The following is a 12,056-nucleotide window of genomic DNA, read 5'->3' on the forward strand; positions in this document are numbered from 1 at the left end:
CAAACACTCTAAATTTTACACATAAATTATAATCCAAGCCTTTAACCTTATAATCCTTGCTTATGATTTTCAAAATGTCCTTTTTGAAGTCACCAAAATCCTTGTTATGGTTGCTAGTAGAATGTTGAAAGCCTATTAGGCATGGCCTTCAATCAATAGAGATGAAGACCTTCACTCCTTGTCTTTATTTGTCCATAACTTGCTTTCATCCCTCCAAATAAGCTTCTTAGTAGTTTCAATCTTCATCTTTGAGCTCCTATCTTCTCTTAAAACTTTATATAAAATATCTAAATCTTATATAATTAATATACTATAATAAAAATTGATAAATTTTAAAATAAATTTTCTTATATTAATTCTCTTTAAATTAACCTACTGTCACGGCCATAATCATGTAAGCTAATAATTACATATAGAAATAGGTAGAAGTAAGTAAAAGTAGATAAAAGTTAGTTAATTCTATAATATTTAATATAGAAGCTTCCTAGAAACTTCCTAGACGCTACTTTGACTTCATAATTGTCTTTAATTGACTTTTTGGTTTAGAAACATGGTCAACAAGTTGGCCATGTGCCACACATGTTGTTAGCTTGAAGATCAAGCTAACTATGTGGCCCACACATAGAAAAACTTGCCTTGTAAGTCAAGGCATGTGTCCTACAAAGTCAACACATATTGAAGGTCCTATAGAACGTCGCCACGTAGCCCCTAGTTAGATAGTATATATAGAGACAAGAGTGAAGGCTTCTTCACTCTTGTCAACTCCTTTCTTGCTTCTAGTCTAGTTTCAAGGGTCTCTAGTTTTCTTGTCTTTTGGCAATAGCCATTCTAGTTTCTCTTTTCAATATACATACTTATTATTCATATTTTGTTACTTTTCTTTGAGTGAAGGCTTACTTGTCTGAACTATTTTTTCATCAAGTTCTTGTCCTTGACACCTACTAACTATTTTAATACATATCAAAATGTATAAATATATTATATATTTTAATTAATTTTTACATACTATAAACAATTATAATACGACATCCACCCCTTCCAAACCTACAAATCCTCCAATATGTGCTATAAGGTATTCTTTCTCATCCTCTTAAGATTTCTTTTAATTACTCATAGGTTCTTTTTTTTCATATTTTTGGTCCAAATATTGACATAAGAATTTTCCAAGGTCTTCTATTTTGAACCACACATCTCTTCTTTTGAAAGCCTTTATCTTCTTCGATACTATTGGAATTCTAATGATAGTTCCATCTAACTCACATAAGGTATATGTAGCATTATCATGGACTATAACTACTGCATATGATCTAAACCATTATTTTACAAATTTCTTTGTAGTACTATGCTGATGTTCAAAGTTACTTTCATAAACTAGAATCCAATTTCTAATTCATATAAGCTTAAGTCTCAACCTATTAGCCATGTCAAATCTTTCTTTATTTTTCAATCTTGCTTCTTTTAATCTTTTAGTTACAATTTTTAGGTCTTCAGGTAATCTTTTTAATTGTTGGACTCAAAATTCCAATAAACTTTTTTTTATTAATGTCATCTTTTTAAGATAAAAACATCTATATAGGATAGATTTCTCTAGCTGGCATCATAGGTTTAGAATATAATCAATTCTTATAGCTAATCTTATAGTCTAGTTGATACTTTATATATAAACTCATAAAGTCTTTTACATCCTTATATAAATTCTTCTACCAATACCTTTCCTTGATCTTGGTATATGTGGCTCAAATTCTTTTGTGTCTTATCCAAAGTGTATTATGATATTTTTTTAAAACTTTGAATTTAATTTTAAGGTCTCCTACTACCTTCAATAGGATTGACACCTCTTTTTGGTCTCTTCTATAGAAATCTATCTCTAAACAGATAACCATAGGATTAATATTTAATACCTTTAAAGATTTTATCCATACATTCTTTTTGATTTTTTATTATATTCAAATAAATTTTACTATTCTTCAATTTGCCTTCATATAAACCTTTATAGAAATTTTGAACCTTATGACCAATATCCATTCTACCAATAAAAAATGAATTTTCATAGTTCTTCTCCTCTTAATCTTCACCTCTTTGTAAAGGTATATTTAGCTTTGGACAATATATCTACTACTAAATTCTCTTTATTAGTAATTTGTATTAAAACATGATTCAATATTCTTATGTAGGCTATCCATCCTAGCATGGCAATATTTGGAGTAGTGTAGTTAATTATTATTTCAAATAATGGCAAATAATCTATTTTTAAAATAATTCTTGTTTCAAAATAATAATTTTTCTCAGTCTTTAGAGCAGTGAGTACTCTGCAAAGCTCTATTTTAACTTGTGAATAAGTTCTTTGCCTCTCTACAAAAAGCATGGCTTTATACCTTATAGCAATTTTTTTTTTTTATTTCAACTTGTTTAATAGTCCATTCAATTGTAATGGATATATACCTATTGTAATTGTTATCTAAATAGGTAGAATTAAATAAAAGTAGATTAATTTCATAATATCTTCTAGAAAAGCTTCTTAAAAGCTTTGTAGATATTTCTTTGACTTTACATATGTTTGTAGTTGATTGGTTGTTTAAAGACTTGGTCAACAAGCTATTCATGTACCACATGTGTTGGTAGCTTGTGAAACAAGCTAACTATGTGGCGGCCATATAAAAAACTTGCCTTGCAAGTTAAGATATATGTCATGCAAAGGTAACACGTTTTTGGAGATCCTATAGAACGTCGCTACATAAATCCTAGGTAGATAGTATATATAGAAGTAAGAGTGAATTTTTTTTCATTTTTGTCAACTCTTTTTTTATTTTTAATCTAAATTCAAGAGTCTCTAGTTTTTTTTTTTTTTTTTTTAGTAATAGCCATTCTTGTTTTCTTTTAATATACATACTTCTTTATTTCTATTTTGTTACTATTCTTTTGATACAGATTTTTAAACTTTATGAATCTTTCTTCTAATTCATGTTCTTGATACAAATTGCTATAGAATTTGTATCCACTATTACAACTATTGGTCTTTCATATTAATAATCTACTTCTTTAAATATAAATAGTGAATTCAATATCCTTTTTAAATTTCCTAGAGCTATTTCTTATTCTTCTTTCCAAACAAATTTCTTATCGTCTTTTATAATTTGAATAAAGGCTCTGAGATATGGACAAAGTAAAGCATCCAAATGTGATAGAATACACATGCCTCTAAAAATCTTCTAGCTTTTGTAATACTTTTATAAGTCTTTATTTTAGATATAGCATCAACTTTATAAAAGTTTGATTTCCTATTATATTTTTCACATATGTATTCCACCACTAGAATCTCATTAATTCTAAAACTTGATTTTTATTAAAGATAATGTGAAATTAACTAACTTTCAAGGACAAGAACTCGATGAAAAAACAATTCAGACAAGTGAGCCTTTACTCAAATAGAGGTAAAAAAATATAAATAAACAAGTATATATATTGAAAGAGAAACTAAAATGGCTATTGCCAAAAGACAAGAAAACTAGAGACCCTTGAAACTAGACTAGAAGCAAGAAAGGAGTTGACAAGAGTGAAGAAGCCTTCACTCTTGTCTCTATATATACTATCTAACTAGGGGCTACGTGGCGACGTTCTATAGGACCTCCAATAAGTATTGACTTTGTAGGCAACATGCCTTGACTTACAAGACAAGTTTTTCTACGTGTGGGCCACATAGTTAGCTTGATCTTCAAGCTAACAACATGTGTGGTACATGGCCAACTTGTTGACCATGTTTCTAAACCAAAAAGTCAATTAAAGACAATTATGAAGTCAAAGCAGCGTCTAGGAAGTTTCTAGGAAGCTTCTATATTAAATATTATAGAATTAACTTACTTTTATCTACTTTTACTTACTTCTACCTATTTCTATATGTAATTATTAGCTTACATGATTATGGCCGTGACATTACCCCCCCTTCTAGAGACGAGTTCCACGAGGAGCGGTCATCATATGTTGAGGAAATCTATGATGCGACGAATTATATTCGCCACATACTCTGATCTCTGTTCTCTTCGAAGATGATTGATAGGGCCTCTCAACCATCGGTAGTGTCCCATACCAGGGCGGGAAGACCACCCAATTATTTGATCATTGTTGAGGCCTTCAAAACTTCCTTCCAATAGAATATTTGGAACACCATCAGGAGTTGTTCCTACCTCTAGCAAAATCACCAAACATTGGGAGTCCCTTCCCAAATCGTGATACCAAACGCATTGTATCTCACCATCTATTCGAGGAAGAACATGTCGTTCTTGAAGACCTTCATCTCTATTGCGTCGTCTTGAAGGTTGTGACAATCGTAATGTCTCGTCCGACAGGTGAGCAAACGAAGGTTCTTGAATTGAATCCGCTGGTTGTTGGCTCTCCATCTAATTAGCGTCACAAATGCAAAGAAGTTATAAACAAGGATAGGAAATTGAATGTTATCTTGCCTCAATCTTGTCTCTTTTATAAGAGAGATTTTCATCTTGGTTTTGATGGATGTCGTCGATGAAAAACTTTGACTTTAGCTGATGCATTTGCTAGATTCCTGGATGGCTCCCATGTGCGTTCACTAATATCATATCCGCGCCAATGAACAAGATATTCTAGCTTATTTCGGCGCCGCCTTGAGTCTAATATCTCTTCCACCTCAAATTCTTCATTATTATCTACTTCTATAGGAGGCGATGGCATTTGTCTTCTTCCTTGTATATCCACTGTCTTATATGGTTCAAGAAGAGACACGTGGAATATAGGATGGATCTTCATTGACTCCGGTAGATCTAACCGATATGCAACTAGGTTGATCTGTTCAGAAACAGAAAAGGGGCCAAGCCTACAATAGTCCAACTTGTCACAAGGTCGAGTAGTCTTGATGTTGCGACGAATTAGCCATACCTTATCACCCACGTTGAGTTGTGGTTGCTCCTTACGATATAGATCTGCGTTTATCTTTTGTCGTTCTTGAGCTTCCTTCAATTGTGTCTTCATTATTGCATGTAACTCTGACAACCAATTTGCCATATCTTCTGCTGCAGGATTATCAACTTTTGAAAAATCAAAAGTATCAAGTCGTGGATGATAGCCATAATTGGCAAAGAAAGGTGTTTGTTGCGTGGAAGAATGTACCGTATTATTATAAGCAAACTCTGCCAATGGCAGAAGAGTTGTCCAATCATCTTGTTGGTAGTTGATGGTACACCTTAAATATTGCTCCAAGACTTGGTTTACGCGCTCTGTTTGTCCATCAGTTTGAGGATGGAAAGCCGAAGATAGCTTTATATCCACTTTTAAAATCTTGAAAAGGGTCCTCCAAAATCTTGACACAAATTGAGTTCCCCTATCCGATATGATATCTTTAGGTAATCCATGATAGCGATAGATATTATCAATGAAAAGCTTAGCTGTTTCTTCACCTGTGATAGATTTTGTACATGGCACAAAATGTGCCATCTTGGTGAAGCGATCTACTATCACAAATATAGAATCATAAGATCTTGAGCTTGGAAGATCTGTGATGAAATCCATAGAAACAGAAGACCATGGTTGTTCTAGTATAGGTAATGGCTGAAGAAGTCCGTAAGGTCGATGACGAGGAATTTTTGATCTTGAACAAATATCACATGATTGTACAAAGTCTTTGACTGACTTCCACATTTGTGGCCACCAAAAATCTCTTGATATGAGTTCCAAAGTCTTATTATATCCAAAGTGCCCTGCTGCTGGGAAGTCATGACGTGCTTGAAGAACACGTAAACGTGCTTCTCCTTCTGGAACATATAGGCGTCCTTCAAAATATTATAGATTATTCTTGAACTCGAACTTAGAAGGATCATGAGACTTGGAAGAATTATTCTCGATATCATGAACTAGAGGGTCTGAGGACATACTAGACTGGATTTGCTTGAGAAAAGTTGAATCAACAGTCAATGTTGATTTCATTGCTCGGAGATGAAATTGCTCCGGTTTCAAGAGGACCGTTCTTTGTTGCTCAAAAGCTGCATCTCCTTCTTTTGGTACAAAATAAGAACGTCTAGATAGGGCATCAAACAAACCTTCTTGTTTTCCTTGCCGATAAGTAATAATGAACTCGAATCTTGACAAAGACATACTCCAACGAGCTTGACGATGATTCAACACTCGTGCTGACATGAAATACTCGAGGTTCTTGTGATCTGTATACACAGTGACTAGACTAGAAGCGCCTTCTAGATAATGACGCCATTCTTGAAAAGAATCCACGATCGCAAGAAGTTCTTTATCGTGGATCTCATAATTGATCTCGACTGCTGAGAATTTTCTTGAATGAAAAGCTATCGGATGAAGTTTGTCATCTGTTCCCATTTGTGATAAAACTGCACCCAAGGCAAAATCTGATGCATCTGTTTCCATAAAAAATGCCTTGGAAAAGTCAACATGATATAAGACTGGTGCAGAGACAAACGATGTCTTCAATGCTTCAAATATTGCTTCCGCTTCTTGATTCCATTGGAATTTATCTTTACTAGTGAAGCGTGTAAGTGGAGCTGCAACTCATGAAAAATCTTTGATGAAGATCCGATAGTAATTGGCAAATCCCAAGAAACATTGGACATCTCTTACTGTCCTTGGAATCTTCTAATCCATGATTGTTTGGACTTTCTTAGAATCCATAATGAGACCATCATTTGAAATGATGTATCCTAAAAAGTCAACTTGAGTAGTGTAAAATACACACTTTTCCATCTTGGCGTACAATCCTGTATCTCTAAGTTTTTGTAATACTTGACGAACATGTATTTCATGTTCTTCGACGTTCTTAGAATGGATCAAGATATCGTCCAGATAGCAGATGACAAAATTGTCTAAGAATTCACGAAATACATCATTCATGAGATGTTGAAAAGTAGCTGGTGCATTGGTTAGTCCAAAGGGCATGACATTATATTCGAAATGTCCATACCTGGTTCGAAACGCAGTCTTCCATTCATCTCCTTCTTTGATGTGTACTAGATTATATGCTCCTCTTAGATCTATTTTTGTATAGATCTTAGTTTGATTCAACTGGTCAAGGAGTCCTGATATCAAAGGTAATGGATACATGTTTTTGATTGTGATCTTGTTGAGTCCTCGATAATCAACACACATTCGTAAAGATCCATCTTTTTTCTTTACGAATAGAATTGGAGCTCCCGCTGGAGATTTTGAATGGCGTATGAAATTCTTCGCTAAATTCTCATCAATATATGTCTTGAGTTCAGCCATCTCATCTTACGATAAACTGTAAATTGGTCCAAATGGTGGCTGAGTTCCTTCCTTGAGGTCGATTGAACAATCATATGGGCGATGCTCAGGAAGAATATCTGCATTCTTTTTCTCAAAAACGTCTTGATACTCCTGATATTGACTTAGAATGCCACTTGAAGTCTTTACGTTTTCAGAAATAGGTGGAGCATAAATAGCAAAAGTTGATCCTTCTTTTGCTGCGTGTATAAATACTTTTGCACTTATTAGTACGGGTTTTACTATACTAGACTTATAATTTTTTACTTGGTTGGTAGAGCTATTAATAACGCTCTGGGAAAAGTCAAGTTTACACGAATTCTAATCTAATCGAGGATTATATTTTTCTAGCCAGGATAAACCTAAAATAACTGGATTGGACGGGGATTTAATTATGTTAAAAGCTATGTAGCTATCATGACTGTCTATTGTTACTTTTATAGGATGAGTTTCATGAGTGACATCTCCAGAAGACAAGGGACGACCATCTATGACTTCTACATGTCCTGGTTTAGGTTTCTGTATAAAGGGTATTTTACGACTTTTAACAAACTATTCATCTAAAAAACATGCTGAGGCTCCCGAATCTAATAAAGTAGAGGCTTTGTAATTCTTAGGTCCTAAATATAAGTCTATTATAAAACAAGGAGAGGGTTCTGAGGAGAGGATAGGACCTTCATTAGGAATTGTACAAGGTTCCAGCTGCACAGTCCCTATTGTAGCTGGACGAATCCGTTTTCTGACATGTTGTCTTCTTTGACCCTCATATCCCTTATTTTATAGTTGGGTCGTTTCTTTGGACAATGTTGAGCAGTGTGCTTAGGTTCTCCGCAATATAAACATAATCCTTCTTGACGACGACGAATCTTTTCTTGCTCAGTTAGGGGTTTAAAACGTACCGCGTCAATTTGTATGTCTTGTACTTCCGAATGTACGTTTGGCAAAGATGTTGATGTTGCCATTGAGTAATAACGTTGAGGTTCCCGTGAATGATTCTCAGATCGAAATTTGAAAAGTCGATTATCACATTTTATCGCAAAATGGATTGCTTGACTCAAAGTTTGAGGATCAGGTAAGTTGAGCATCAATTTCTTTACTTCGTATTGCAATCCATAAAGAAATTGACTGATGAGTGCAGCATCATCCCACTTGATGTCAATTGCAAGTTGTCAAAATTGTGAAGCATACATTGTTACTGAGCGATTTTCTTATCGCAGAATTCGGATCTTATTTGTTGCAACACGAGTTGCATCGTGTTCACCATACATAGATCGAAACTCCGCCAAAAAAGCTTCCAAATTGTCCAATATTGGATTTCGTTGTTCAAGAAAAGACGAAAACCACGATAATGCAGAACCAGAAAGTAGAGTGCCAATAAACCTGACTTATGATCCTGGAGTTGGATAGCTTTGCGGTTGAAGTTCAATTGCCAATTGTACTTGATTGATGAACCCTCGAAACTTTGATCTTGTACCATCAAATTTCTCAGGTAAGGCAATTCTTGGTTCTTTAGTGCTTATAGGGTGTTGTACAATTGGAAAAGGAACGTGATTTGTTGCAGATGTTGAAGCAGCTCCGATCATCTCTATATCCCCACTTTCTGCTATTCTTGTTCTTTCCTGTGTTGGTGAATTGAGTTGATGCATCGCAAGCATTAACTCCCTCACTTGCTCTTGCATTTGTGCCATTGCACTCTTCATTTCAACAAGCTCTGCCATAATGACACTAAGAAGAAAAATTTGTTTGATACTGCTCAAGACAAAAGAAAAGAAAGACTTGATAACAAAGAAGATACTAAGAACAATATCAGTTTAGAAGTGGGTAATCCGCAAACTTCTAATATGCTTATGTCGTGTCAAGAGAAAGGGGTAATCCACTCTTACTCAAGAAAAACAAAGCTCTGATATTGTAAGTGTACTCTTGTCAATTTGTCAAGGACAAGAACTTGATGAAAAAATAATTCAGACAAGTGAGCCTTTACTCAAATAGAAGTAACAAAATATAAATAAACAAGTATATATATTGAAAGAGAAACTGGAATGGCTATTGCCAAAAGACAAGAAAACTAGAGACCCTTGAAACTAGACTAGAAGCAAGAAAGGAGTTGACAAGAGTGAAGAAGCCTTCACTCTTGTCTCTATATATACTATCTAACTAGGGGCTACGTGGCGACGTTCTATAGGACCTCTAATATGTGTTGACTTTGTAGGACACATGCCTTGACTTATAAGGTAAGTTTTTCTACGTGTAGGCCACATAGTTAGCTTGATCTTCAAGCTAACAACATATGTGGTACATGACGAACTTGTTGACCACGTTTCTAATCCAAAAAGTCAATTAAAGACACCTATGAAGTCAAAGCAGCGTCTAGGAAGTTTCTAGGAAGCTTCTATATTAAATATTATAGAATTAACTTACTTTTATCTACTTTTACTTACTTCTACCTATTTCTATATGTAATTATTAGCTTACATGATTATGGCCGTGACACTAACTCCAATCTCTCTAATATTCTAACCATATCTTCAATATGCCTCTTGATAAACTTTTTGTAATCTTCAACTACCATGATTTCATTCTTGTCTTTTTTTCTATCTCCTTTTATAGGTACATTATTTAAAAATAGAATGTTTTTTTTAAGAAAAAATTATTTCAATAATTGATTCATAGTATTTTTCATATGAGCTATAGAGTTGGTTGTACCTTGAAGTTACATACACATCTTCATTAAACTCAAAAAGTCTTCATGATAGTTAAACCTCCATTCTCTTCATCTAATTAAAATTAGTCATATCTAAAATATAAGTCTCTAATAGAATAAATGGCATGACCTATAAATTTCTCAACTACTTCATCTACTATAGGACCTAATCTTATGTTTTGAATAGTCACTTTTTTTACAGGTTGCATATCCTAAATGAATCTTAATGTCCCTCACTTCTTGAATAATATGAATCATTTATTAGAATAGAAAGCAATTGAAGGTTCAAAAATATCCATTTTTACCATTTCTTTTATTAATTCTATCAATTTTAGAAGCAAAGTTTTAGGCACATGTATAGGCTTTAAATCCCATAAAACATATGGCACTATAAATATTACCATAAGTACTATATCACTAGGATCTATACACCCAATCTTATTAGGAATTAAGACAAATATCTTACCATATCCAATAAGTATTTTGTGAAACATATTTTCTTCTATTGATGTCAAAAAACCACCCCCTCTAATCTCCAACTTAGCTAATGATTTTTAAATAAATAGATGTTCAATTTTGTACGTCTTACTTAAACTTAGCTTCTTAATTGCTTGATTGATATGTTTTATAGTATCAATTGGTAGTTAAATATCTAAACATTTTAATTTTTTTTTTTCTAAAATTTTATATTTAGCTTGTACTTTGGCTTTATGTTTTAATCCATAGCTTGTAGCCACTCCACCATTTGCTACTAGCTTTTCTTACTCCTCATAAGTTCATCTTGAGTAAATTTCTACAACAACATCTATATCCATGTTTATAGCTAAATTCTCCAAAACTTTTATCAAATCATCCTCTAAACCTACTTCTCTATTATTACAACTATGGCTTTATCATTTAAAACTAAATCTATATTTTAAAAGTTTTTTTCTTTTTTTATCCTCATTCTATTTATAAAATCTAAATCTTTAGTTTTTTAAATATTTTAAAATCTATTACTAGTCAAGTTCAAAAACCCAAAACTCATATTACTTAAATTTGGATTTATAGATGATTCATTTGCATTTATGTATCCCCATCCTATAAAGGTGCTCTCTAAAAAGTACAAAGTTATTTCTTGGCTCCAAAGGCTTCTGTTTCCAGTTCATTTTATGTAATGTGTTCTATGATACTTCGTGAATGACCATAACTGCATATTCAGATGTGAGGTAATAACGTTAAAAAGAATATTTTCATGTTTACCAAAAACGTTTCGATTCTCACCAACAATATGTCCACACACATACACACACACATATATATATATATATATATATATATATACACAATTTTGTGTATATTACTGTATGATACACCATCAGGTACAACAATGTTTTCTTCATATCCAAAAAAATGTACAGAACAAAATCACATTTTATTTGATATCCAATATTTTTACAACAAAGTCCAGTGGCTTTCTCCATGATGTGTTTTGATAGATATACAAACCAAGACACATGCCTCCAAAAATCCTATAATCGTGTAAACTATCCTCTCAATAACACATGCACCTTTCAATATTGTTATCTATAATTAAAAAGAAAAAAAGAAAAAATAAGAGATTAAACAAGTTTCTTCAATTTTACTGTCATCCCAACTTGCAACCAAAATTTGCCTCTCTTAAACACATGAATAGTTATTTCAAGATTACAAAAAGAAAAACAAAAAGATTACTTGTGTACTACAAAATCATCACATAGACTTGGTTTCACTTGGCTTGTATAAACTAACATAGGCACAAATTTCCTCCTTAATAAATGACATGGAAGATAAACAATGTTCCACATTTTGATGAAATGTCATGCATTAGAAAGCCATGATCATGAGTTTCATAAATATATTTACAAGATTACAAGAAAACATGGTTCTATCACAACAAATGTGAAGAGAGCCATCCTCTTGCAAAGAGTGCGCCACGAAATCAAGGCCCACTTCAGATTCCGAGGACTGAGTCGAACGGCGTTTGCAGGTGAAATTTCTTGGAGTAGCTTTGGAAAAACCAACTGGTGGGTCTGACGCAAATTGGTTGCGGACCAGGGTGAGAAAT

The sequence above is a fragment of the Physcomitrium patens genome, chromosome 11 (genome assembly GCF_059467195.1).
Source record: "Physcomitrium patens ecotype Gransden chromosome 11, ASM5946719v1, whole genome shotgun sequence".
Lineage (NCBI taxonomy): Eukaryota > Viridiplantae > Streptophyta > Bryopsida > Funariales > Funariaceae > Physcomitrium > Physcomitrium patens.